Source organism: Notothenia coriiceps, unplaced genomic scaffold (genome assembly GCF_000735185.1).
Source record: "Notothenia coriiceps isolate Sejong01 unplaced genomic scaffold, NC01 NC01_scaffold00018248, whole genome shotgun sequence".
NCBI classification, from domain to species: Eukaryota; Metazoa; Chordata; class Actinopteri; order Perciformes; family Nototheniidae; genus Notothenia; species Notothenia coriiceps.
Window position 1 is genome coordinate 223,280 of NW_011350949.1, and position 10,227 is coordinate 233,506.

General features: G+C 43.6%; 1 protein-coding gene and 1 long non-coding RNA gene across 3 annotated transcripts in view; one reads left to right on the plus strand and one right to left on the minus strand.

Annotated features, from left to right (window-relative positions):
* LOC104950878 (hemicentin-1-like) overlaps positions 1 to 10,227 on the minus strand; it is a 22,959-nt gene that overhangs the window by 4,459 nt on the left and 8,273 nt on the right. The gene's annotated exons all lie outside the window — the stretch shown is intronic.
* Positions 5,095 to 6,241, plus strand: LOC104950877 (uncharacterized). Its single transcript, XR_798968.1, has 3 exons — positions 5,095 to 5,273; positions 5,495 to 5,612; positions 6,152 to 6,241. It is a non-coding gene; the product is annotated as an uncharacterized lncRNA (long non-coding RNA).

Genomic DNA, 10,227 nt, shown 5'->3' on the forward strand with positions numbered 1-10,227 from the left:
AAGTAAAACAATAGTTGCTGAATATTGAATAGAAAAAGGTGATAAGCGGGAGATAGCGTCTGCAGAGGAATTTTACGCGACACCACCAATTGTATCAGAGCTGCCCAAAAGAACACACCAACCCACACAGCCCCTCACAGAGTAAAAAATTAACTTGGCGGGTCAGATCTATTGAACCAATCAGGGGGAGCTAAATCAACAACTCCGAGGGCAGTAACGACCACCGGGATTGAGGCTCATTTCGTCGGGAGTACGGTTGACATCATGCGTACCCGAAGAATATCATGGACAGGACGTATCTCCAACGAGGCGTTTTGGAGGGAGGTCTTCTGGTGTTAGAGTTTACTCGTACAGGGTGTACTTTGACGGTTTGTGACATCTGCAGACCGTTGACTATGCAAAAAACTTCAAACACAGAAGGAGACGGATAACCAGAAAAAGCATGACCATGGACCTTTAAATAACAGAGATGTGTTTTTTGCAGATAACAATAACACTTTAAGACATAATTGGTACATGATTGGTGAAGTTGTGTCGAAGGGTGTGGCACTTATGATGGAATTGGAAGGCGTTACTTCTTTAGAAAATATGATAAAAGTGAAGCTATTTTAATGCTGAATGGACCTAATTATTTGTTAATCATTGGGGAGAACCATTAAGTCGACTAACTGGGCTTTTGTGATATTTTAAATCTCAGATCTGCTCAAGAGATACCTGTTACCAGGTCTCTAGTGGTCACTGTCTCAACCCTCGCATACAATAGGCAGAAGACTCTGCTGTCGCCCAGTCATCTGAAGAGAGTTAACTAATTCAGTAGGGGCGTGGCCCCACAGCTGTGAAAACCCTGAGCAATCAGGGTCACCATTTTAGGGTAGCTCTTTCCTAAGAGCGTCAGCCCAGACTTAAGAGCTCGACAAAGACATTGGGAGTCCTGCGGGAGTCAAAGACTTGACAAAAAAATTGGGAGTCCTGCGGGACTCCACGAGAGGCAAAGAGGAGGCAAATCTCTTTGGATTGAGTCTAAGTATTCGCTGACGGTTTTATTTGTAGTTTTCTTAGTTTTTCAAGCCCCTCATGCTATAACATGTGTATATTCTTCATTCCTGTTCATGTGCCTTCTCGCAATACACTGGCTACCCCGTGGTACATCATCCTAATCGATATAGACGGCCTGTCGTCTCGCTTATGCCCACATGCTCCACTCGAGATCCAACATCTATTTCAGGGCCTGTGGAAACTGCCAGTCAGCTGTTCCTAAGGCTGAACTTCATCTCTGGCTACGCTTCCCTGCAGTCCCGGATTTCCTTGCTTACTGAGACCCTGATGACTCATCAAACATCCACCCAGCCCAGCTTCTCTCCACAGCATATTTCCTCTCACCCGACACACCCAGATCCTCGCAGAGGAGGTGGCACTGGTCTCGCTCTCTCTCCCAAAAAGGGACTTTCCCTCTCAAGCTAACTACTGCACTCCTTGCCACCTGTTGAATTCCATGCCTCACAGTAACCCATTCCTATATACAGATGAACCATTGTTGTTCTCTACTGTCCACCAGCGCCTTGGGACTTCTTGGAGGACTTGAGATCATTCCTCCTTCTCACCACAATCCTCTGAAACTGGCCCTCGATCCCGCTGTACTTCTACGGAACTCAACCTCCAGACAGGGAAGATATGACAAACTAACATTCTCTAACATGCTGTTTGCTTCTCACTGTCTCCATCCCCACCATAACCATACAAGCGGCAATGTCCCTTGATCTAATATTGCTCAAGGAACTGCACTGCTATAACTCTCTCTGTAAACCCGCTCCTACACATCCGATCACTTCTTCTTTCATTCCTCTCTAACCCCTTTCCAAACATAACAAAGTTACTAATGCTCTTTTAAACTCTGCACCGTGTCCGCCGCCAACTTTGTTCCTGTCCTCCTCTACCCTTGCCTCATCGGTCTCTCACCTCCCTTCCTTTTGACTCGTTCCAACATCCTTCCTCAAACTTGCACCAGAAACTTCTCCTCCTCAAATACCTATTCATCTTTCTCTGGACTCTCCTCTGGTCCTTCTCACATCTCTGGGCAGGCTCGTCAGTCCTCCTGCTCCTGCTACAATTATGCAGCTGCGTGCTAATAGAAGCCATCCCTTCGGGGCAGCAGAGCGAAAATGGTGGAAATCCAAACACCGATGAGCGAGCCTCTCTAACCTAATCAGGTCTCTCCCTCCCCCTTTCTGCCGCTTCGATGCTCCATCAGGCAAAAAGCAGCTTTTCTTTCCAAGATAAGACCAACTTCCGCTATTCCAATCCGGCGAAAAACTTATTTCCATCTTTCTTCAGCCCCTCTTGGACCCCGCCCAAGAGACCTCCCCCCCCATCCTCTCCTTCGTCAAGCTGGCCTTTGTTAACTACTTGAAAAAAAGGTTGATGATATTTCCTTCTTTTTCTGAGCTGCACCGTTACTCACGGCGGCTGGGCTAACCCAGACCGCCTTTACACCCCAGCATGAACTCCTTTTCGCCCTCTCATCGGTCGCAAGGAGGTTCTAGCGTCTCATTACCAAAATCCAATGGACACGTCAACACAACAACCCCACCTTTGTCTCTGGATCCTATGCCCTCCAAACCTACTTCAGACACTATCGGCACTGATCATTCTACCGTTTCTCCACCCACTTCATCAACACTTCCGAACTGCTGTCACTTTCCAAACAGTCCAAGAGGGCAAGAGTAAGAACCGCCCCTAAAGAAACCGCACTCCCAAACCCGTCTGATGTTAAAACTACCAGGTGCCTGTCTCTCCTCCCCCAGTTCTGTCTAAACACTGTGAACGGCTGCTTGTCCTTTGAACACTCCCTGTTACGCATCAGAACGAACTTTGCTGGATCCCCGCACCAGGTCCTCGGCGTTCCAAGGCAGGTCACCAACAGAACACGGCTCTCCTTATGCCTGTCTCCTGAGGAACTGCAGCAGCACTGCTAAAGCAGCCTCCCTCTCCTGCTGTCATCATGCCTTCTGGAGACGTCCGCTGCCATTCCGACACCGGGTAACGCATCAGATCGCTCTCGTCCGCACTCTCGCAAGATACTTGGTTTGCCTGCACTTTCTCCACTCAATACTCAAAAGACCGTACCTACAGGGTTACTTGGAGAAGGTCGGAGTGACCCTTGTCAATAACTACCCAGGGTCCGCTCCAGTGCTCTGGTTCTTGGTCCCTCCTCTTCTCCTGTACACAAACTCGCTCGATCAGTTCATTAGCGCCGCATGGTTTCATAACCACTGCCTAACGCTGAGGACACCAAATTAATTCTGATCCTTTCCCCGCTCAGAAGACCCGCGGTCCCAGCGGTCCGTCGCCACGCATTCTGCTTTTCAGCAGACATCTTCTCGTGGATGTCTGCTCACCACGTCAAGCTCAACTTGACCAAGACTTGACTGGCTTTTCCTTCGCGGGAAAAAATTGTCGCCACTCTTGACCAATAATAATCATCTACACTCGTTGCCACTCAGACTGCAAGAAGTCTGGTGTGACCCTAGATAAACAAACTGTCCTTCACTGCAAACAGTCGCCTGCTACAACTCGCTGCTGCAGATACACTCTTTACCAAACATCAGGAAGAATACGTCCCCAGCTTGACCCAGAAAGCGATTGCAGATTCTGGCCCAGGCTCTCGTCACCCCGTCACGCCTAGACGTACTGAACTCCCTCCTGGCTGGCCTACCTGCATGTGCCATCAACATCTGCAGCTCATCCAGAATGCAGCGGCTCTTCTGGTCTTCAACCTTCCAAAATTTCTCCCACACCACACCGCTCCTCCCGCTCACTTCACTTGGCTTCCAGTAACTGCTAGAATCCACTTCAAGACACTGGTACTTGCGTACCATGCTGCGAATGGATCTGGCCCTTCCTACATCCAGGACATGGTTAAACCGTACACCCCAGCACGTGCACTCCGCTCTGCATCGGCCAAACGGCTCGCTGCACCCGCACTGCGAGGGGGAACCAAGTTCCCATCAGCAAAAATACGTGGGTTTGCTATCCTGGCTCCAAAATGGTGGAATGAGCTCCCCATTGAAATCAGGAAAGCAGATAGCTTGCACATCTTCCAGCGCAGACTGAAAACTCATCTCTTTCGACTCCACTTCGAAGCGATATAATTATTAACAAAGAACTGCTAACAGAGCACTTATATACTAATAAAGGGCTGGCTTATCTATAGCCTGTTGAGTAGCACTTGAAATGTTTGGCTCTATGAAACCTGATGTACTTATATGATTCTGTTTTCTTCAAGTTTGTATCTTCCTGGTCGAATGTACTTATTGTAAGTTGCTTTGGATAAAAGCGTCAGCTAAATGCAATGTAATGTAAAATGTAATGTAATAGTGTCCTGCAAACACAGGGCACACAATAAAGACACCGAAATGTTTACATTTTCATACTATCCAGTATCCGTAATCAGAATAACATCCGAGGAAAAGGTTTGGAGGCACATTTATATATTAACCATAGTACAGTGTGAATTAATTTAAATGAAATGCATCTGCAAATGTCATCATTGTTCAGCAAAAAGGGGCCTTTTTGTTATTTTTGTAATAATTATCTATAGCAATTAGTTAAAAGGCATGTTGAATTTAAATGAGAAGGAATGCATATCCAATTATTCATCCAGTTGAAGTCGCATTTATGTAGAAGTGAGATATATTAAACCTTATCATGTGTACCTTAGTAGTAAAAAACATCAACACTAACAGTAATGATATTAAGTCATTTCAATATATGGAACCTTGCTAGACTAAAAACAATAAAACTAACTCCTCAGGGAAGGTGTGCTGGAAGCTGAACTACGTGACGTCATGTCTCTCGATGATGACATCATCAGTGAGGTGTACAAGTACTCCCTACCTCCATCCACCACGTTAATCCGGCTGCCCCCTCTCCTCTGGGCTCGACTCAGACACGACCTCGAGGATCACCTGGAAGAGCGCTGGACGAGGGGGGTCGCTGCCATCGCCTTCAAACACTGGTGAAGAAAAATAAATCTGATAAAGGTTCACATGGCTCAAGGGAACATTTTTAATGTGTGTGTGTTTGTGTGTGTATGTGTGTATGTGTGTGCGCGCATGTGAAGGCGTCTGTGTGAGGCAGTTTCAACTCGTTATTTGACATCAGAGCGCCGTGGGCGGAGCCTCAGGATCCTGGCAGAGTACTTCCTCGGTCGGTGGTCGGGGAAACTGAAGCCTGTGGCTCTCCAGGGTCTGTCGCTGCTCCTTTCTGATAGAAAGGTACAAACGACTCAAAATAGATTAGCTTCTAAATTAAGTCATTGTACTGAAGATGAAATAAATATTTATCTCTGCTTTTTATTTGAACGAAATGTTGTTTTGGATTTTTATTTCGGCAGCAGTCTTTGACTTCACTGACCTTCTTTGACCTTTCTGTACCGTCCTATGCAGAAGTTTTTTCGACTGTCGATTGTGTATTTTGATTGGCTTTATGGTGTCAGGTCCCACCCCAGCCGCTGTGGTTTGCTCCAGGATTGGCCAACATCAGAAAGCTCCAGGAGTTGCCCTATCACCTGCTGCATGCTGGTCTGTGGGAGGAGCTGCAACAGGAAGTCATTGGTAAGATTTGGGAAGAGACTCAGTATAAATACAAATATTGTGTTAGTTGTATTGTTCCATACAGCTACTGAGTAAACAACACGAACCCAGTTTGAAATGATAAAACAAATGATAAACACTAAAACATAATGATATGATTGATAAAAGTAATACACTAATAATATAAAAGCACTATACTTATATAATATTATATATAATAATATACGGTATAAACACCTTTCTTTCATTGCTATAATTTGCCATTGCTTAACTATAGGAGCAGGTTTAATTCAACTACAATCATTATTCATTTTTTTAAATACCAAAATAAAGAAGATTAAAGAAACAGGATCAGGTTCAATAAAATGAGTCATTATAAAAAAAAGTTTGGTGTAATAGTACTAAAGGAAAATATTTATTTAAACATTTGTATTCACTCTCAATACTTACAAATGCACATTTCAAGTAGTAGTAGCAGTATTGTTTCTTCCTAATTTGTACAAACCAGTTCAGTAAATAAATAAATAAATATAAATAAATAAATGTGTTACATTTTTCAGGCAGTGCTGAGTGGCTGTACTGTAAGAGCAGGGTTTGTGGGGTGTCCAGTGTGATCCAGGATCTGGACCAGTGCTCCAAGTACATGGACTGCACTGAGACCAGCCTGCTCCGAGACACTCTGCTCCTGATCAAAGCCAGTCTGGACTTCCTGGACGGTCACATGGGTCAGCTATGACATTACATTACATTACATTGCATTTAGCTGACGCTTTTATCCAAAGCGACTTACAATAAGTGCATTCGACCAGGAAGATGTATCTTCCTGGTCGAATGCACTTATTGTAAGTCGCTTTGGATAAAAGCGTCAGCTAAATGCAATGTAATGTAATGTAATGTCATAGCTGACCCATGTGACCGNAGGTGGGTGACTCCGCTTCAGCTCCACCGCGGAATAACAATAATACATGTGGTTGTATAGAATAGAATCATTTATTGTCATTACAGATACAATGAGATAGGCCTTTCTCTTTAAGGTGCCCATCAAAAAATAAAAAACAAACAAGAGACGTGCAACATCCAGAAGGAGACAACATACAAACAACAAGCATTCTATGACTAATATGCAGATAACGTTAAAGTGCAGGAATTATATCCCGTTTAAGTACAAATCAATAAGTTTGAATGTGTTATATAATTAATAATGAATTAACTGTCGGGACCGAAACCACGCCCCTTAGCTGTGATATAATGAGCAAATACCACGGGCCTGTCGTGAGCTATTGCTTAAAATATATTGTGTCCCCCAGTGCAAGCTGGAGTTTTAGCTGCAATTATTGCTCAGGGGAAGAAACTGTCTTGAAGTCTGCTTGTCTTGGCCTTTGCCTGGAGCTCAAGGCGCGTTAAAGCCAAGTAGAGAAATAGACCACCACGCCCGCTCCTCCCGCTCCCTTCATGGCTTCCAGTAAACTGCTGAATCCACTTCAAGACTCTGCGTACTTGCGTTACCATGCTGCGAATGGATCTGGCCTTCCTACATCCAGGACATGGTTAAACCGCTAACCCAGCACGTACACTCCGCTCTGCATCAGCCCAAACAGCTCGCTGCCAACCCGGCACTGCGAGGTGGACCCAAGTTCCCATCAGCTAAAACACGTGGGTTGATATCCTGGCTCCAAAATGGTGGAATGAGCTCCCCATTGAAATCAGGACAGCAGAAAGCTTACACATCTTCTTCAGACTGAAAACTCATCTCTTTGGACTCCACTTCGAGCGATTGAATTACTAACAAAGCACTTATATACTAATAAAGGGCTGGCTTTTCTAAAGTCAGTTGAGTAGCACTTGAAATGTTTGGCTCCATGAAACCTGATGTACTTATATGATTCTGTTTTCTTCAAGGTTGTATCTTCCTGGTCGAACGCACTTATTGTAAGTCGCTTTGGATAAAAGCCTCAGCTAAATGCAATGTAATGTAACACCAGAAGTGAAAAGTGCTGAGCTAGGTGGAATAAGGGTGAGGGGTTAGTGGAGCAGGAGATGAAGGCAAGAGAGAAAATGTGTACACTGTATTGGAGCGCGAGCAAAAAGTGTTACACAGTGATGTCACTATGTTCCTGAAGTAAACAAAGGAGTCCGATGGAGACTCCCTCTGGAGGGAACACTGGGATCGTAGCCTTTGCAGACCATTTACATGCACTAAAACCTATATAATATACAGTATGTACAACAATATCTGTTTTCTTTTTTTTATTGCTGCTGATTTTATTCCATATTTGATTCCTTTTGATTCCATGTCTAATGTAAAGAGGGTTATATTTTACAATATTTTTTATTATTTAGAATATTTTTCTAGTTCTCTCTCTGTGTTTTAATCTTTGTTTTACTTTTATGTACGCACCACAACATCAAGTCAAACTCCTCGTACGTGTCGACCTACCTGGTGATGAAGGAGAGGGAAAAGCCTCTTTAATGCTAAGCTTGTCAAACTGATCGATTTAACCTCTCCTTCAAACTAATAATAAACTGCGCAGACCTGGACTGATTCACATCAACCCCAGAGGATATAAGGATGCTTTAATAGCACCTGCTCTCCCAGCTGTGCAGGGAGCAGGAAACACAGCACCACATACTGTATATTACAGGTGCTCCTCTCTCCTCCCTTTCATCTTCCTCTCGTCAAAACAAATCGCTTTACTCAAAGAAATCCTTTATTGGAAAGCTAACAGGTAACATGTGTTTAAAAGTGCAGTTTCACAGCTATATATATATCAATTAACTTGGAATTTTTGCAGAAACAAAACACTTGATGTCAAAATGTGTTTGCCAGAAAGTAAAAAAACGAATAATTCTCAGTGCGGTCATTTTTCTTTTGGAAATAAATGTGATTACACCTGAAAAAATATTTCATAATAACTACTTACTAGACTCAATAATGCACCCATCCCTTAGGTCTCTATGGTGTTATTGAGCAAGTTGAACACAACCCAATGAAAATAATGATTTGCATTTCTTCAGATGTATTTGGAGTTTACTATTTTTGCAAGATTGCATGAATATAATAGAGTTTGTCACATGATGACATGAAGTCACCTCCTCCTCACAGCTGATGCATCCTTACAGGAAGCAGAGAGGAACAGGAAATGCACAAAGCTTTCTTCGTGTTTCCCTCCCTCTCTTTTCCCCGTCCTTTAGTCCTTTTTCTCTCTTCTGTAAAGCGGAAGTCGCCAATAGCAGTGATTAGTTTCTTTATCTTTGTACGGTGGAACTGTGAGGCGCTGATTTGTCACTTTACGTTGGCAGGAAGGAGAAAAGAGAGAAGCCCAACAAGAAGTATCCTCAGGAGTTCAGCTGAGGACACACACACACACACACACACACACACACACACACACACACACACACACACACTGATATGGTACTATGGAGTTAAGATGAAGAATTACCAACTTGAGTTATTTGTACTATGATTTTTATATGATGATAAATGTACAAGTTGAGTTATGGACATAAATATGGAAGAATGTACAACTTGTGGTTTATGACATGAATAGATGAAAATGACATACTTGGTGTTATGGTATCTATGAAAGATTGAAATGTAAATATTAATTGGTTATACTAAAGATGAGTAGAATTGTACAACTTGAGTTTTATGACATATAAGATTATATATTAGTAATTCTGGAAGGTTGCGCTGACCAAGAAATCGAGGACTTACACACAAAACCCACCGGGCACTAGAATTAATAAGAATCTCAGGTAACGCACCGGATTAACCTAAACTTGTGCTAGACATAGGTAGTGAAGGACCAGAAGAGATTTTCTTCTCCCTTTACCTTGCAACAGTACAACGCAACAAGTCGTACCTTTGAAGAATCGATTTACGTAATTAACAAGATAATTATAGTTCCCTGCATCCATGAGAAATTTTTTGCGACGATTCAATGTGGTACCCAGGATAAAATGACTTCATGTAAAGTTTCAAGAATGAAAATGAACTGCATCTTCAAATCAGTCATGAAGATTTTAAAGTGGTCCATGAAAATTTTTTTTTGTGTCTCATAGACACGAGATGAACTCATTCCACACAGAGAAGGGGACGTCCGCTTACGACGACTGCTGTCATTTTTTCCAGAGGAGCTTGCAAGTCGATGCGGCCTCATTCCTACAGTGCAGAGCCGGTGACTCGCTGCACGGACGTCTGGAAGACTCGACTCCCCTCTTTCCTGAAGGCACGACTTCCAGATTGCAACATGTCGTGTTGTGTGTGTGTGTGGTGTGTTGTGTGTGTGTGTGTGTGTGTGTGTTGGTGGTGTGACTGAGACTTCCATTCCCCCTTCAATTCTCTAGTTTGTTGTATATAATTAGTATAGCTAGAGAAAAGGAATAGAAGGTGGTGAAGAGAAAACAGAGAGATTAGCAGGTGACGTTGTGAAGAAGTAATAATATATAAAGGTTGAGACTGTATTTCCTCTTGCCTCGTGTGTTGTGTTGTGGTGGTTGCTGGTCTTGCTCTGTCTTCGTCTGCTGTCTGCTGGTCTTGTCTATAGGGGAGTCGTCTTTGAAGACTCTGAACGACGCCCTCCTGGTGCACACACACACACACCACACACACACACACCAACACACACACACA